Consider the following 18725-nt stretch of genomic DNA (forward strand, 5'->3'; position numbering starts at 1 on the left):
GTCACTGCACAACAGGGGATGAAGAGCTCTAAACATGCAGAAGGCCTCCACCGAGCGCTTATACAGCCAGAGATATTTCAAACCAGCAACATTGTGATTGGAGCGCTGGATTGATGTAGCTCAGGAGGATGGCAGAGAGCCTGAAATCCTAGAGATGCCTGTGCAGAAGGATTTCTCACCTGGAGTGAGCTGTAGGGTTCAGGCTGGCTGCCCTCCTGAAATGTTTGCTGCTGGCAGGGGCAAGGAAGGGAATTCACACCACTGAACTGTGGGCACCTAACATGGACGGTGGGAACTGGCTTTTCACAGTCCAGGAAGTGGGGCCAAGTCCTGAACTGATTGCTAGACAGGAGAACCAAGCGGTGAATCTGCATAAAGTGACTCTAAATATGCTGCTTTGTAAAACATGATGTGTTGGCAATCGCCTGCTTTTGCTCTTCTCTTGCCCGTGTTGCCGTTTAGTGCCCTGTTTACTGTCTGCATTAAGGAACCGCATGTATCATTTCTGGACAGGCGTCATTCCTGCAGGTCAGTCATGTGCCCTGCTTACTTAGGAGAACATGCACATCCTTTGATGCCAGCACCCCCCTGCAAAGCAAACCATGTTTTTGTCACCCAGTCAGTCCCTGCACAGTCCCCCACTGTAACTGCTGGTGGTGGAAGGAGAAGCACTGCCTGCTGGGACTGCAGGCTGGGAATGTCCTCTCCTGTGGCAGTGCCCCTGGCACTGGGGATGCAACCCAGCAGGAGCAGTCTGCTGGAGGTGCTAGTGAAGATGCAATGGGCTTTTTTTTTTTTTTTTTTTTTACCTCTCCATCCTGAGTTGTTAGAGACAGACATTTTTTGACCTTTACCATTTCAGGGTGTCCTTCCTGACCCTGAAAATAAGCAAGCCTCCCAAAGCATCTGTAACTGTTTCCTATATACCATGGCAATTCCTGAATCTGTCACCTTTTTCGGTTCTTGAGTCGTCTCTTTGTCACAGTTTAGGATATACTGAGGAAAACTTGTGCCAGTGATCTGCTACTACTAGAAAAAAGGCTTTGGCTGCTCAGGAGAGTGCTTGTTCCCTGCTGCTGTACAACAGCTTGTGTGGTTGACCTACTGACAAAACTCTTAGCCTTCAGGAAAAGGTTTGCAACTAGAATGATTCTCTTTATGGTGCTGCCTCCTCAAGAAAGACTTCTTGGTGGGTAACGTTGTTATAACATCAAAATATATCAGTGTTCAGGCTGATGTGTGAGGGTGCAGCTTCTGCTGTTTTTAGCCTAATTTTATCTACTGTCTGATGCTGATTCCTGCATCCCCCCAGTCGGAAGCAGCCTGGCATTTCACTCTGTTAAGCCATGTGGAGCTCAATTAGTGTCTCCTGAAGTTTTTGTTGTTGATGGACTCATCCTGTGACAAGAAATTCTGTATAGGAACCTTTATTGAAAGGGGAGCATCCATGTGTCTGCTTTGTCCATGTGATCATCTCAGTGCGTGGTCTGTTGTTTTGTATATTGTATGGACACTTGCAGCTCTTCCTTGCATTAAGTGAAGAACAATGCTTGACTAAAAGGCTGGTGACCCAGGACTGGCAACATATTTGGTAGATGGTGTCTGGTGGAGATGAACTTGGACAAAAAGGATGGACCAGACTGTCCTTCAAAATGGATGTGGATGTGTGTTGAGGAAAAGAAAGGAGTTGTTAGCCATGAACGTGTTGGTACAAGAAGTTGTGTTGCATTTTCAAAGAATTCTCAATTCAAGTGTAATAATTTGGGGGTCAGCAGTGCTGGACTGATACTAAGGTTCCTGGCTGCCTTTTTTTTTTTTTTTTTCTTTTTAATATCTAGTAAGAGAATGATGTTTCTCTGGATAGCAAGGAGTACAATGTCACTTTCTAGGTAAGGTGTGAAGAGCTATTGCATAAATTCCTTTTCCTTTTATAACTTCCATTTCCTACTTGCAAGTCAAGTGTGAGCAGGTATGTGCCCTTACAAATGCAGTGTCTTGATATGGCTGCTCTAACCATACTTACAGCATCATTGCCAACTTCCATGGCAGTTTTTAATCATGAAGTTGAGTTTGTTATTCTAGTTCCTGAACTTTTGTTTTCCTTCCCCTCCATCATAGACTCTGTTGTCCAAGAAAGTTTTTTTTGAGATGCTTGTTTAATCATAGGCATTCAAGATGTTGGATTTTAGGGCAAACACAGTGTGTTTTGGGTTTTCTTGGGGTGGTTTGGTTTTGGTTGGGTTTGTGGGTTTTTTTGGTGGTGGTTTTGGGGGTTTTTTTTGGCTTTGTGTTTTTGTTTGTTCTGTTTTGGTTTGGGTTTTTTTTACAGTATGGTAGAGCTGGCCATGCTGCTGTGGAGATTTTTGGCTTGAACACCTTTTTATCTTCTTGGGAGAGAAGGGGTCATGCACCAATTTCCTCCCTCACCCTTGCAAGGGAGCTTAGAAAAATACACTTGAAAAGATTGTAGAACAGTTATCTGGGTGCTTCTTGTTCATCACTCTCCTCAGGGTGCCTGGAAGTTGCCTTAAATTGCAAAAGAGCTTCAGTTTGGTGTTAATCTTCAGCACGTGTAAATCCACTGCGTTGCCGGTGCTGTATTTCCTGGGACTAACTCCCTCTGGGGAAAGCTGTAGTGCTGGAATAAAAACTTACTGCTCAGAATGGAGGTGTGTCAAGAAATGCTGAAAGGTGGCACAGTGCTTGAAGGGTTAGTGGACTGGAGTTAGCAGCTGTCCTTGAAGGGGTTGTAGGTACTTGTAACTTCTTGAGGGGAATGAACTCTCCTCCAGTCCAGCTGCCACTGACATGAATTTTTAGCATGTACAGAACAAATAACGTGAAGTGTTGTTTGACATGAATCCATGTGTTAAAGAGTAGTTGTTGCTTTACATCTTCCAGCAGCGTGTGACTATATGGCTAGCTATGGAAGTGCTTTCCACTTCACTAATTTATTATCATCTGTTTGAGCTGAATGTGGATGTAGTAACTGTACGAACTTGTGCTCCTTCCTCTTTGCCCAAATCTCAGCATCTCTTTTTCCCTACTTTGGGACGTTCCACTGATGGGAAACAGCTCTCAGGTCCTCTTCTGTTTGTGTCTGTGACTGGAAACAAAACTCCTAAAGAGGAAAAAGGTGAAGTATCATTATCGCTTTGGGTTACAGTGTAAGAAATGGTGTAGCCTCAGTATGCTGATCTACATGTGAGAGATGAGCAAGATCTTCACCTTCCCTTCTTTCTGGGATTTGCCTTTGCCCTAGGCTTACCACTGTTGTGTTTATGTGGCAAGGTGAAGGCTCCTGAAATGGAAATGTCCAACTGAAGTTCTTGCCATACAAGTACAGGGAGCCAGAGCGACTTGCAGGGATTCAGGTGTATGAACTGCTGCAGGGTGGAGGTTTGAGGTGAGTTGTGTCATCCTGGCAGCAACAGATTTGTTACCGGCTTTGCTGATGAAAAGCACTGGTTTAGGGTGGTCTGATGCAGTGATACTAGGTGTGGAAGTCATTTGAACAGAGGTGGTGTCGCAGTGGAGGAAAACAGTATAGGAAAGTCATTGTTAATCTAAAGTCGATGGGAGAGTGATCTGTCTGACCTGTGGTGGTCATGAGGAGCCCATCTCTGCAACACAGACAAGGTGGAGTCTTTCAGTGGGATACAATCATTGCACGGTTACTGTTGCTTTCTCCTATGAAATCTTGCTAGATTACTATTTCTTTCCCCCAGTCCTCAGACTTACAAATTTGACAAATACCTCTGCACTTCAGAAATGCTTGGAGAGAGTGTGGGACTTGCTCAGTGCTCTCCTCTTCCTACCAGCACAGCACCACTTAAAGTGGTAGTCTAGAAAGCTTGTACTGGCATAGGGTGGCCGTTCTTTTCAATATCACAATGAATATCTTCTTTGGAGTTTCATGGCTTTAGCATTTGAATGTTACAGGTCCCAGTATTAACCTTGCCCAGATCTTCAGAGAGAGTCTGAAACCTCTTCTGTCAGCGTGGACAGTCCTAGGAGGCTGGTACGCTGAGCTTCACTGACAAATTCAAAGTTGTGATCAAAACTTGTTTAGCTCTTTCTAGGTAAGCATACAGGCTGAGGCTTCCAGTGTGGAGTCTGAAGCTTAAAATAGTGTTTTAGAAAAAAAATGAGGGTGCTTCCTCTCTCTGTTCAGACACTGAGCAGAAAGCAACTGCTTGTGAGGTTTGCCTGGGACAGAATCGCTAATGAACTGGCCTTGCAGCCTTCTCCATCCCTCTTCAGATGGTTTCCTCCAGTTCCAGTGTCCACCTTTCTGTTGGATATTGCATATATATAATTTAAATAAAAAATAAGTAGAAATGTGATATATAATGTATTGCATAATTGGATGTTGCATTTGATGTTGCTAAACCTCTTGGAACTTCAGGTTCCCTCTAGGGAGGCCAGGATCTCAAGACAGCTGGAAACCCCCTTCCCTAGTGTGGAGGAAGCTGGAGTTTCTCTGGTGGTCTGCGGGGGCGAAACGGTGGGGAGGACAGCACTTCATGTGCTGCTCTGGTAGAAGAAAGGTTGGGTAGATGGTGGCTTCAACAGGAACCGCTGAGTAACGTGGCGAGAATGTGTGGGATTATAGGCTTGTGAGGTTGGTTTCTTCCCGTTTACAAATTACTTAAAGCTTCTACATAGTTACCTTCCTTCTCCTTCCTCTTTTGGCAAATAAATGCAAATGGTGCTTCTTGTTGCCTTACTGATTGATGGTGCCTTCTCAGGGTGAAGCTGAGCGTGGCTCTTGACAACCTTAACGTGGCTCTTTGCAATGCTGGTCCAAGGTGAGAAGGAACTGAGGCAAAGGCTAAGGGGTTGGTAGGGAAACTTGTGGTAGAGTTGGGCTTCCTGCCCTTAACCCATCTTCCTTCAGTTGGTTTCAGTCCCCTGCAAACTTGAGATGACTTTTGAGGAAAACCTGGCTGTGCTTCTCCCTGCTGGAGGAACTTGGCTAAGTCTGCCCAGTCAAATTTTTGTGGTAGAAAGCTTAACTTCACACGCACAAAAAAAAAAAGTCAGGAAAACGTTACCCCAAGGAAACTTTTCAATTTTGTCAAGTAAATAATTTTTAAAATATCAGTTGTATAAAATGCTTGTTTCAAGTTGACAGTTTTCTCTGTATGAAAAACTGCTGTGTCAGGTTTTTTATTGAAAATGCTTACTTCTTGTTATGACACCTCAAAATCAGCACCTTTCTGGACATGCTTGGCAAAAGATTTTTGTATCTAAAATGTGCGTCGTTTCAGTTTGCAGTGAAAACAGATGTCAGTCTCTGATCTTATGTAGCAAAAAATCCCACTTTTTGTTCTAAAGCCTTGCTCAGATACAAGGAACAGCAAACCCTGTGTCCCAAATGTATTTTTTTTTGGACAAAAATTTAGTTGGAGAGGGGAAATTTTAGTGAGGTTTTATTTATTCCTTAAAACGTGAAAAGGGAGAGGAACAGAGAAGGAAACAGGAAAACTCTCATTCCTGTCCTCTTCAGTTCCCCTTCTGTTTTCTTCCCTGATTTTATCTCTTAACAAGACAACACCTTCCTATGTGAACAAGAAATTGGGCAGTGCTGTTCCCAGGGAGGTCCTGGGCTCAATCCCCAGCTGTGAAACCTATTTTGGTGAGACAGAAGTGGAAGCATAGTCTGTGGGTACGGCACGGATGTACTCACGAGAGCCCAAACCACCCGTAGTGCTGTGTCTGAATTGATGGCTGGCGTGTCTGCCCACAGAGCGCCTTTTCCATGGGCAGTCTCAAGCATCCGGGACGGGACCGAAGAACAGCTTACCTTGAAGACGGTTTATTCCCCTCCTTGTGCAATAAACTTGGCTGGAAAAAGAGGGAGGAGAAAAAGGTAAGGTTAGGACGTGAGCTGAAGGGAAGCGCAGAGCAGGTCCTGTTTTTCCTGTCCTTTCTACAGCTTCAGTTGTCTTACAGGAAAGAAAGGTTTTTTCCTTCTCATGGTGCAGCTGCTGGTAAATGGCCACCGTGGGCATCGTCATCTTTTGCAAGGGATCGGTAAAAGCTTTACCACCTGCTCCCTCCCCCATCAAACCCAGCCCCAAAGCAGACCTTCCATAGCTTGGTGATGTGAAAAGAAGACATAGGAGGTGGAATGGGGAGAGATTCCTTTATTGTTATTATTGTTATAAATAGAAAAAACAGTGTACCTAACCCTCTTTCCAGGGAGAAGTGGCAGTGGTTCCCAGACATCCACTGGTAGGTCTTGCCTTATCACAAAAACGTGCTACCTTGCATCTTTTAAGGCTTCTTTCCTTGAAATGTGATGCAAATGTTGATAGAAATGACATCAGCAGACTAAAACTCCTAGCCTTTGTAGCAGGATTGTTTGAGTATCACAGTTTGCATCCTTGAGCACTGGATGGCAGGTGGTGGCTGAGGGTTCACATCCTGGGTGCTCGTTCTTATTCCCTGCCCCATACAGGCAACAGCTCTTGGGGCTGCTAGCACCTCTTCTAACGCTGTAACACCTCCCGAGATACAAACAGCACCTCTGTGCACACGTGATGCCACGTTACTCAACAAGCCCCGTGTGCCCAGACTGCGTCTGGTGTGCTACGCAGGCATAGCTCTGTCCTGCAGTGCAAATGGGGCCGAGGTGTCCTGAAACTGCTGGCCAGGCTCTGCATGCACTGCTTGGAACATGCCCCTGTATTTCCACTCAGGAAATCCTGGACAGAAATATCGGTGGTGTTGCTTTCTGAATGCAAATGCTGGCACTTAAGTTAGCTCTTCAGGCGCTGCTGTAGGTCCTGATACACCCGATGTGAATTTCTAATACAGGAGAGAAGGGATGAAAAACCCCAAGGTTTTTGGGTTTGGTTTTCTTTTTTCAAATGTGCTAGGTCCTTTGTACTAAAGATAAATTCATGTTTTCCTCTTGACTGGCTATCTTTGCACACTTGTCACTGCATCTTGCAAGTCTAAGATTGTCTGTGTAGAAATGGGAGGATATGGTGAGTTCTGAACAACAACAAAAAAAAACCCCTTTAAATCTCAGCCTACATTCAAGTGCAATGAATTGTAAATGCTTCCAATTATCTACTGACATAGATTCCTTGTTCCTGGTAACTGGCTGTCTTCACTTTCAGCCTTTAAAAGAGCCCTGAACAGAAAATCAGACTCTTGTGTTTAAAACCTGAAAGTCTGCACATGCTCAGCCTGTTGCTTAAGCTGGAGCTGCTCAGACCTGGCTTTACACATCTTACCAAAATAATCAATTAAGAAGCTTGTAACCCAGGAATTCTTGTTTGAAATGTGCACTTCTGGACATGGAGGGGGAAAGTAAAAGGATTATATCAAAAAAGCCTTTCAACATAAAGCATCAAATTTTCTCCATTTGAAAACCCAGGTGCAGTGACTGGGTCTTGTGAAGTTCTTTCCTGAGCTCTGCAGAGTTTCAAGGAATTGATGGTGTTAAAAGAAAAAAAAAAGGAAAAAAAGTTGAATGGCAGTTTAAATGTTCAAACTGGCCTCCCGAACTTGTTGAAGAGCTTATGTTCCTCATAGCTGCTGCAGTAGAGGGGGAGCAGGTCCCTGGGGAGGCTGGTGCGGCAGGGCACGGCAGGCAGCAGGGTGTTGCGGGGCGGCTGGCTGGGAAGGGCAGTGATGGGTGATTTGCCAGGCTGTAACACCAGCTGGGGCAAGACCTGTGCTTCGGGGTGCCAGCTCTGCAGGGGCAGGTTTGGCAGGTTTTCGGGGCTCCTGGCAAAGGCAAGTGGGAGAAAGGGTAGTAAGAGGGAGCTGCAGCGCTGATGGGAGCCCGCAGCCCACCCAGGCGATGCTGAGGCAGGGTGAAGGGGAGCCCTTGCCCTCTGGCTCACCTCTCCCTTGAGAAAGAGTAGGTGCAAGGGTTTAATTGCTGCTAGGTGGGGAGCGTGTAAGAGGATGAGGCAGGGGATGGACTGCCCAAGCGATGTGGGCTTCTACATCTGGCTGCTCCTGCCTCCAGGTGCTCTGGGAGCAGCTCTTGCCCCTGCGTGAGGAGCTGGGGGGTTAGTGCGCGTGCGGGGGCTGAGCCGTACCTTTGGAAAGCCAGGTTATTGCAGCCTGCGAATGCCCCTGGGAACACAGAGCTGGAGAGGGACGAGAGGTGGTAATCGCGCTGGTGGTAGCGTTTCAGTCTCCCAAAAGCATTCCTCCCCCTCTCTGGGCTGGAGGGGTTGTGTTTCCATCCTCCTCTGACTTTCCTCCTACGCTGCTGCTGCCTGCAAGGTAGAGAGAGAGAGATGCCCATGCTGATGCTTTCTTTGCACTTCGTGGGCTGGTTGTTTTCATTTACACCCCAGGCAAGATTTAGCATGTTTGTATCCTAAACCAAGGTTGTCATACAGTGGTTTTGACCCCCTCCCTCCATCCCAGGAGGAAAGCACCAAAGCTGTTTCAGTCCTGCAGGAAAGAGGTGCTGGTGAGGCTGGACCAGTGAGGCACTAGCCAGGGTGGAGGAAGAGCAGGCCAGCAGTGAGAGGTAAGGATGATGCCTGCTGAAAGACTGAGGTGTTATCTCTTAGAGTTTTTGGGGTTTTGTTTTAGTCCTTGTACTTGTGGACTTCTCATAATAAGGAATTAAGCTCTCAGCTGTGTCCTACGTAGGCTCCTGCATGGTCCCTGTCCCTGTGATCCCTTGTCCAGGATACTGTAGCTGACAAAACCAAAGAGGTCCTGCTGGAAAACAGGGAAGTGCTGCTGCAGAGCTGCTGCTCTGTGAGTATGGTCTTGCCTGGTAGCACATCTGCTGGCCCAGCAAGCTGACACGCATGTGCTGGAGGTTGCCTTGTAAGACACCGTGTCCCGAGTGGGTGCAACCCCACAGGGCTGCGTGTCTCAGCAGATATGATAGAATCACAGAATCGTTTTGTTTGGAAATGACCTTTGAGATCGAGTCCAACCGTTAACCTAGCACTGCCAAGTCCATCACTAATCCATGTCCTTAAGTACCACATCTAGACGTCTTTTAAATACCTTCAGGGATGGTGACTCCACCATTTCCCTGGGCAGCCTGTTCCACTGCTTGACAACCCTTTCAGTGAAGAAATTTTTCCTGATTATCCAATCTAAACCTCCCCTGGCACAACCAGAGGCCGTTTCCTCTTGTCCTGTCGCTTGTTACCTGGGAGAAGAGACTGACACCCACCTTGCTACAACCTCCTTTCAGGTACTTGTAGACAGCAATAAGGTCTCCCCTGAGCCTCCTTTTCTCCAGACTAAACCACCCCAGTTCCCTCAGCAGCTCCTCGTAAGACTTGTTCTCCAGACCCTTCACCAGCTTCGTTGCCCTTCAGATGGCAGCAGCGACTCTCCTTCACCCTCCAGCAGCCCCAGCTGCTCCTCACCCCCTCCCCAAACCACCTCACCCCCGCCTCACCTCCATACTCACCCCCCGCGGTTCCTCCTCACCCTATCCCGCCAGCAACAGACGGCGAAGGAGACGGACAGTGCCAGGATGACGGCTCCGCTCACCAGCGAGGTGGCTACCGCAGCGCGGGAGCCAGTGGCCGGGGGCTGCTGGGCGGCTGCGGGGCAGAGGGGGGAGGCGGTGAGCGGAGCCCGGGCTGGGCAGCGGGAGCGGGGACGGGGAGGGGGGGAACCCTGTGCAAATAACCTAAAGTTATGTTTCAGGGTGTATTTTTTATTAATAATCATTAAAAAAAAATAATGGTGAACGTGGGTGATGCCGTGCTGGCTCAATAAACAAGAAAGTTAATGGAAAAAACAACCCATATTAAAAGTTAATATTTTCTTCAGATAATTAAATAATTGCATGGGACAGAAATGTAACATGTCCGATGTGTCTTGCACAAAGGCAGCATGAATTAAGCCCTGAATAAAAAATAAAGAAATGATGGTAACTTTTTTTTTTTAAACCTATAACATATATTTCTGCTTAATGGTTCTTTGGGAAAGAAGGAAGGAAAAAAGTTGAAAAAGGAAAAAAATTAGGAAGGAAGGAGTTAGGATGGAAGGAAGGAAGGAGTTAGGATGGAAGGAAGGAAGGAGTTAGGATGGAAGGAAGGAAGGAGTTAGGATGGAAGGAAGGAAGGAGTTAGGATGGAAGGAAGGAAGGAGTTAGGATGGAAGGAAGGAAGGAGTTAGGATGGAAGGAAGGAAGGAGTTAGAAATGGATTAATGAAGCAGGAGTATTTGAAAGAAGAAATGGGCTTGTGAAATATTAAAAAAGATATTAAAAATTAATTGGAAACTTTGATGGATGTAATCATAGAATCATAGAATGGTTTGGGCTGGAAGGGACCTTTAAAGGCCATCTAGTCCAACACCCCTGCAATGAGCAGGGACATCTTCAACTAGATCAGGTTGCTCTGAGCCCTGTCCAACCTGACCTTGAGTATTTCCAGGGTTGGGGCATCTACCACCTCTCTGGGCAACCTTTGCCAGTGTTTCACTACCCTCATTATAAAAACAGCCACTTCCTTCAGAATTTTCTCTGATGGGCGTACAGTCCACTTGAGTCTGTGATCCCTCCCTGCTCTAAGACGGATGTCCAGAAAGAGCAGATGAATTACATCCAGATCAAACTGTAAAGGGAACGTAAATGATGTTTGCATTGTAAATGTCTAAAGGTAGGGACGTGGCTCCCATCCTAAGGGCAAAATAATATGAAAGAATTCACTAACGTCTGCAAAAATGGTATGTTTAGGTTTTCAAAGTAATAAACCACACATATTCAAAAAAACCCAACCTTATGACCCTTGCAAAACAACCAAATTAAGACTTCTGAAAGTACAGAGATTTGCTTTTTGTTTCAAAGAGAACAAGTGCGTGGGGATTTTCCCCTTAAAACCGTCTTAAAACCTCATTATTTCGGGGAACCCATGGTGTGATTTAAGGTTTGGGATTTGTTGTTGGTTTTTTTTTTTTTTGTTCACCTGAGTTGTTTCTTCAATAAGCAGTGCACAAACTGCGGCCTCAGTTTAGCGCCGAGAAGACAAGGTTTGCTAATGAGCTTTATGAGTGTTTTACTACAGGAATACCTGTAACCTTTTGCAACAGAGTTTATTGCTTTTGTTCTGCTGTGTTTACTTTTATGAAAGACACTCACTCACTGACTATGTGTCACCGGGTTTTACAGCTCTGAACTGAGGCGAATTGCTTTATTTTTGTTTTTGTTTTTTAAAGGGGAAGCTGCCTGAGGTGCTTCTGAGCTGAAGCACCTGCAGGGATGTCCCATGGTTGAAGCACTTTGGTTTCTAATTTGACCTTCAGGAGATGTTACCTTTTTAAAACGGATTTTCTTATCTTGAGCAAGTGAAAGAGAAGCGGCAAAAGCGAATGGGGCAGACCTTTCCATTTCAAACTTTTTTTTTAGACAGCTATTGCACCACAGGTTTGCCTGTAAACTCTTTCTGAAAGGGCCCCGGGTCTTTCATTCTCAGTGTGTGGCACGAGGAATGTAATTCACGCGTAAGCTATACGGCATTTACAACTTCAGTGGTTTTGCTTGCCGCTGCAAAAACATATAACTTTCTTGAGGGCAATCTTCCCAAAATTATTTTATGTACGCACACAATACACAGTGCGTGAGAGAAAGCTTTTAAAGCAATAAACTTTGTTCCTTCGACGTTCAGCTATTCGTTCTTGATAAGCTCATACCACAAAAAATGCAAGGGCTGTTTGCAACTGGCACGTGCTGTGCATGTGCCTTCATAAACAACACGTGCTGGGTTATTACGGAGTTCGGATTTCCTCCTGCTGAAAGCTTTTGGCTGTGCCCTGGAGTCCCTGTGCCTGGCACCCAGAGTCGGGCATCAGCCGGTACCAGGTTTTGACCCAGACTGCTAATTTCTGTACCAGTTACTGGGAGCGAGGTAAGGCCTGGCTATCTGCTGAGCCGTGCCAGGTGAATTCACCCCTTTGGTGACCCCCTGCCTTATGCAGCTCATGAAAAACTGCTGCAGGGACCCTGATGAAGCATGGCATTTCACTCGTGTTGGCAACCACCAACCGGGTCAAGCTGGACCTCCGCTGTCCCCTTTTGGGGTGGCTGGGGCACCCCACCTCCTCCTCCTGCCCTCGCCAGCTTGGCCAAAGTGAGGAAACCCCCATGCAAGGGCCAGTGGCTGCAACTCCCCTCCCAAGTTAGCAATTGTGTGGCGATGACCTGCTCCCGGTTGAGACCCTATAAATGGGCACAGGGGCTGGGTCATGCCACCGGGCTCCTTACCCTGGCAGTGGGGCTGGGGGTGGCTCCAGGAGGAAGCGTTCTCCCAGCGGAGGCAGGACAGCTGCTCACTGCCCACCAGCTGGTAACCCTCCTGGCACTGTACACGAGGACCGAGCCCAGGGAGACGCTGGAGCCTCTGTCCACATAGTAGCCGTAGCGCGGTGGGGGAAGAGCTGTGCATGGCGCTGGGGGAGAAGGGGAGACATTAAGTGGAGGTGGTGCCAAAGCCCCCGCTGATGATGCTTTTGAAAAGGCTGCCCGGCCCCTGCGTCATGCCTGCGGGTCCTGCAAGTCTCTGAAATGTTTTTTTTTTTTGTGTAATCCTAAAGGAGAGACATAGGGAAGTCTAGTGGCTTTATCTGGAAAATAAGCCTTCTAGTTGCAAACTCTGCAACATGAGCAGCTAGTGAATGGCAGAAGTGGGACTGGAAAGGTGCAGATGGGGACAGGGTCCAGAGAGCGACACTTAGGAGGGAAAGGAAGAGGGCAGGGACTTTTTAATAGCCCAGTGTTCTGGGAGAATATTGCTGGATGGAACTCAAAGCAATAAAAATACTAGTCTGTGCTACACGGAGATACTTTTTCCATCCCAGCCTTTATTTTTTTTTACTAATTTGTTACCCACAGCTATTCAGAGCTACTCAATTATCCTGCTTAGATAATCCTTTCTGCCTTGCACCCTTTGCATCTTCAGTGCTGTCCCTGCTCCAGCTTGCTAGTGCCTGGCGAGAGCTGGGAGTGAGGCAGGCTCCAGAAGGGATGCCAGTCTGCCTGTGTGCTTGCAAAAACCCTGGATAGACTAATCCAAGGCCAAGAAAGTGTGGATGAGTAGATTCTTGTGTAACAGGTATCGCAGGTACCAATATCCTGAATCAAAGGAAAACACTCTGATCAACTCTAGTTAAACCAAGCTTAAAACCTGAAGGTAGAAATGTGCTCTTATCTAGCTTTGGGTGAACTTCTGAGGGAAATTCCAAGTGCAGCAGTAAAGCTAAGGCTTTTGCTGAGATGGTGTCGGCTTCTCCTCCAGAAGGGATGCCAGTCTGCCTGTGTGCTTGCAAAAACCCTGGATAGACTAATCCAAGGCCAAGAAAGTGTGGATGAGTAGATTCTTGTGTAACAGGTATCGCAGGTACCAATATCCTGAATCAAAGGAAAACACTCTGATCAACTCTAGTTAAACCAAGCTTAAAACCTGAAGGTAGAAATGTGCTCTTATCTAGCTTTGGGTGAACTTCTGAGGGAAATTCCAAGTGCAGCAGTAAAGCTAAGGCTTTTGCTGAGATGGTGTCGGCTTCTCCTCCAGAAGGGATGCCAGTATGCCTGTGTGCTTGCAAAAACCCTGGATAGACTAATCCAAGGCCAAGAAAGTGTGGATGAGTAGATTCTTGTGTAACAGGTATCGCAGGTACCAATATCCTGAATCAAAGGAAAACACTCTGATCAACTCTAGTTAAACCAAGCTTAAAACCTGAAGGTAGAAATGTGCTCTTATCTAGCTTTGGGTGAACTTCTGAGGGAAATTCCAAGTGCAGCAGTAAAGCTAAGGCTTTTGCTGAGATGGTGTCGGCTTCTCCTCCAGAGGGGCTGACAAGAAACAAATCAAGTTGAGTAAGTTCAGACTTTCTCCAGGTACAGCAATACTGTTAACAGGTAGTGGAGATGTCTACACAAGGGAATTCAGCGGTGCCAGGGAGGCTGCCCAGATGCCTGGACAGGATCTGTTGTACGGTTAAATTGTCCACCACCGGCTAGCACCTTCCCCAACAGTCCCTCGCCGTGATTTGGAGATAAGGTGGTCCAGGGACTGTTCCCAACAGGCAGTTCGGAAGCAACATATAGTTCATAAAGGTTTAGGAAGGTGAAGGGTTCAATAGTATGGTGTAGGCTGTTCTGTGCCACTGCCTGCACACGGAGGTGGGCAGGCTGCCTGCATTGGGTGGGCGGTCACCCCACAGCAGCTCCGATGCCATGTCCCACTTGCTGGGGAACAGTGTGTGCTCTGCTCTAGGAAGTGGATTAAAAAAAATAATCACCCTCAGCGTTTGGAGATTACTTGTGATTTTAAAAAAATCTCCATCCTCATTTCTTCCTAAGGGTCCGAGCTCAGCCCTGAGGGACAGGGATGTGTTCAGTGAGCCCATCCCCTGGCCAGGGAGCTGGCCTAGCGTGATACACATACAGGTTAACATGGAGGAGAAATTTACTCTTAAAGGAAGACAGTCAGGCATTAAATTTCCTCCCTGTACCTAGTGGCTTTGCCTCTGATATGACACATCTCTCCCAGATCACAGAAGCTGCTCTGGCTGTGAGGACCACACAAAGCCCTGCAGCCCCTACGCGCGCCCTACGCGTGCCTCTGCACCCGCCGGGAGAAGCATCATCATGCCATCACCAACACGTCCCGCACCCTTCACCCTGGGCGCCTGCACGATGGGGCCCTGAGCAGCCCCACAGAGGGAGAGGTGGGCAATCTCTCGCTCGAGTACCTGAGATGTTGCTGTGCACATAGGTCCCGTTGGCAACGTCTCTGGGCAGGTCCTTTCTGACGTGTCCTGCCCCAGGCAAGGCGGTCCTGGACCCAGCAGCATCACTCCAGGCAATGCTCAGGCAGCTCCAGGGCAGCAGGCAAAGGGCGATGCATTTCCCAAACCTCAGTCCCGTCATGGTTTGGGGAGACGCAGCATCGCTGGGTGCCCGGCTGTCCCAAGTGCCTGCTGTTTTCCTTTGCTTCTGAGCAGGAGTCAGCTGGGCTCTTAGGGCGTTAAGCCTCGAGCAGCAAAGCTAGCAGCCACTCTCCCCCCGGGGCTTGCCTCTCCTCTGTGCCGGCACGAACCCTGTGTCCCTGCTCCTAGCACTGCTAGCCTGGCTCTGGCTGCTCAGCTGAGCGGCTCCGAAGCCCCGCAGAGAAACCAGGCGTGGGAAAGGGAGTGAGAAGCAGCAAGCACTCGGGATCCATCTTTTACAGGTCCCTCCTGCAGGGACTGTCTGTCACTATCTCTCTGGGTGCTGGAGCTGCACATTGGGCACCCTCCTCCTCCTCCTCCTCCTATACCGGCCGAAATCCACGCTCAAGCTCGCTGCTGAGACTCCTGAGCTGCAGACCGTCCCATACTCATCTCTTCACTCCCGCCAGAGCCCAGGGCTGATTTTCTGTAAACAGCAGTGGAGTGAGTTATGTGCCAGAGGAATCAAAAGGGTTTCGTAGCAGCAACTCCACCAACTTACCAGAGAAATCTGTTTTCCCTTCTCCTTGGGATTCCCTCTGTGCAAAATCTCTCTGCCTGTCGCTTCAGGCCCCGATGTTCTATAGCTAGAGGGGCTGCAGTAGTGACCAGCTCTTGCCTCCTGGGATATAGGTTGCTTTTACCTGCCCCTACCTGCCTGGTCCCTTGTGCACCCCCAGGAAGAGGTGAGGTGTCCTGTGTTGCCCAAGCACTCGAGACAGTGAGATTTTTAGCTCAGGCAATGTCTCTGTGCCGAAGCTTTCCCCAGCAGCCAGTACACCAGCTGTGTGACCAGCAGGGCTTTGCAGGCTTTTTTGGATCATCCTCTGCTGTGGCGGTCTTCTTCCCTCCTGGCACCCCCAGAGCTCCCCTCATCTTTTGTGTCTCCTTTACCCCTCCTGTCCTGTATCCTTGCCTGTCCTGGGACAACCTGGGACTTACTGCAGGTATAAGGGTGAAAGCCCAGGCCACTATTCATTAACAGCATTGGCACAAATACAGAGGCCTCGGCAGCTGGGTGTGAGAACATTTGCAAGCGCTCACAGCTTGGCAGGGAGATGCTCTGGCTCTGAGAATTGGTTTTTGTTCGCCTGTCTTTTATATCTGCAGCCAATGTGCTTGGCTGAGCATGGCTGCCCGAGTGGATCTGGGGAGCCAAAACGTTGCCTTGGATGTGTGGGCACCTCCTGTTTGTAAAACCAAACAGTGATTTTACGGTCTTTGTGTGATTTACTGCAGTGCATAAAGAGGAAATAAAAATGTCAGATGGAATCAATCCCCTGTCCCATCTCATCCCATCCCATTCTGGGGGTGCAGCCAAGGGGGTCTGGGGCAAGGAGGGGAGCTTCAGGGCTGGGTGGTGGCTGGTCCTTACTTGCGGTCCCTCCCTGGCACTACGACCCCCTCTTGATCGCATCCAGGGTGGCTCAGCAGTGCTCTGGCCCTCCTTGCACTTGCACAGGGCTCTCTTGTCACTTCTGTGGGCGTTTGGACCTGGGAACACCTTAATCCTTACTCTGTCTGTCCATCTGTCTCTCAGACACTCCCTTTTGGTTTTGGCTGTGCCGGTACCACTCTGGGCTTCTCCCCTGGGGATTTACTTGCTTTCTCAAGAAAACTTGTTTATACCTCTCATGGCTTATAATAATCTTGCTCAAAAACTACTTTAATTTCTTCTCTTTCCTGGTTAATCCTTCTTAAACTGTGAGCTTTCCTCAGTTACCCTTGGAGAGCTGGACGAGGAGGGTGGGTCCTCCCTGGCTCAGTGAATATTGCTGGTTTCTTTTTTTGTTTTTTTTTTTTTTTTTCCTTTCCCCTTCTGACTGCAGGGATTTTGCTGTTTGTTTTGTGCAATGAAGGTAAGCTTTGAGGCAGGCTGGGCAGTGTGAGGGTGTGACACTGACAGCAGAGGAGCCAGCCTTGGGGCATGCCCCTGGTGCAAACACAGCCATCCCCCGGCAGCACGGAGCTGGGGCGCGGGCAGCCGCGTGGGCGCTGGGGATGCACCCATCTGCTTGGATGGGACCAACCCTGAACTGGTCCCTCTGCCGAGCCTGAGCCCGCTGCTACATGTGCCTTCTCCTGTGAGCTGGCCCCACTGCGGCTGATGGCTGGGGGATGGTGGGAAGAGTCAAGGGCAGTGCCCTCTGCCCCCTCCCTGCTGCCAGATGTGTCCTGATGCTGAACAGTTGGGGACCGAGCGTGTGCCGCAAGCGTGGCCCTCAGCGTGGGGCCGGCAGCAGTAAGCCATGTCACATGTGCCGGGGAATGAATGGGCTCAGCAAAAGCCCGGGGACACAACAACCATGCTTGAGCTTGTGCTCAAAATGCCGAGTAGATGACATGGATTATTCCTTTGCTAATGCTCTTAAGAGCTGTTCCTGGGCTGGAGGGAGGTAAAGGGGCTTATTATTGCAAAATCAGTATCCTGCTGGAGGGGGATTTCAACGCCGTCCCCTGCACCCTGCTTTCTGGTGGCGGCCGTCTGCGCAGAGCTGAGGAGTCAGGCACTGGGCTGTGCAGGCAGAGGCAGGGGGTGACCCTGGGCTCAGGTGAGGAGCGTGTCCATGCCTCGGCTCGGCGAGCCCTTTCTGTGCAGGGAAGACAAGAAGGAAGGGGGAGCTAGAAGGGGAGCTGGTGTGGCCGAGGGGCTGCAGCTTTCCCAGCCCCAGGGTCTTGGCTGCAGGCTCCCACCTTCCTGGCGGATCTCCTTCAAGGCCTGCTCCTCCACCACAGCAGCCTGCAAGGCAAAACTCAGCTGATGGCTTTCAAAGCTGGCTCAAAGGTGTCTCACACCTGCACTCAGATCTCCCTGCTGGCTGATGGGCACCCACATAAGGATAAAGCTTTGCTGAGCCACGGTGGGATTTCCTCCTGCCTTCTCCTGTGCCTCTTTAAACCTTTTAAACACCCTCTTTGCAAAAGTGCCCCTCTCACATGTTCCTACCTGCGTGAGTGTTGCCCTGACCTGGACAATTTTCTCCTCCAGCCCCTGCTCTACAGCTTCAAAGCTGGGACCCCAGCTCAGATCAGCTGCTGGGACTCTCCCATCTCCTGTCCCACAGCCTCACCAGGACAGGATGCCCTTGGCCCTGGCGATGGCACATGGCCGCCCTCCACCTAGTCCCATCCCTGTGTCCTGCCTCCCCTCGTGCCGGTGTGCCTGGCCAGAGAAAGCAGCATCCCTCTTCGCATGGCACAGGCAGCCATGCAGAGATGTGTTAGCATCAACACAGCACGATGACACTTAGGAGATCCCTCCTTTAATCTCCTATAGGTGTTTTTTCCATCCTGGCATGGCCCACACCATCTTACCATTCTCCTGGTCTTGGCACAACCCCCGTCAGTGCTACAGTTTGTTATCATGCTGCTTTGACACCAAAAAGCACCAGCCCTGGAGAAGAACAAGGACTTTTCTTCGTCCTCGTGACACGAGGCTGTCTGGAGGAGGGTCCCTGGAGGAGCGCAGGTAGATGAACTGCATGGGTAACCAGAAAAGGCTACATGGTGCTCTGCCTTGTGGGGTCTCGGTCGCAGTGTGCCCCAGGTTTTGGCCCGCACAAGGGCTGGGCATAGTGGGCAGGAGCAGCCCTGCATGGAGAAACGCTCATCCCATGGTACTGACAAGCTCCCCTGACAGCAGTGGGATCCAGGACCTGCATCCAGGGCAGGGCTGTGGTGTGGCTGGATGAACAGTGACAGGAGGAAAGAAGAAGGGTTGGGTCAGGGGGAGACTTGCTGGGAGAGCTGGGCGACTGCAGGGGTCTTGCCATAAAGAT

The 18725-nt window shown here is 49.0% G+C and overlaps 1 pseudogene; it reads right to left on the reverse strand.

The window, feature by feature from the left end:
* Nucleotides 1-7505: 7505 nt before the first annotated feature.
* On the reverse strand, nucleotides 7506-14887 carry LOC137663290 (sushi domain-containing protein 3-like; annotated as a pseudogene).
* Between the last annotated feature and the right edge of the window lie 3838 nt (nucleotides 14888-18725).

The sequence above is a fragment of the Nyctibius grandis genome, chromosome 5 (assembly GCF_013368605.1).
Source record: "Nyctibius grandis isolate bNycGra1 chromosome 5, bNycGra1.pri, whole genome shotgun sequence".
Lineage (NCBI taxonomy): Eukaryota > Metazoa > Chordata > Aves > Nyctibiiformes > Nyctibiidae > Nyctibius > Nyctibius grandis.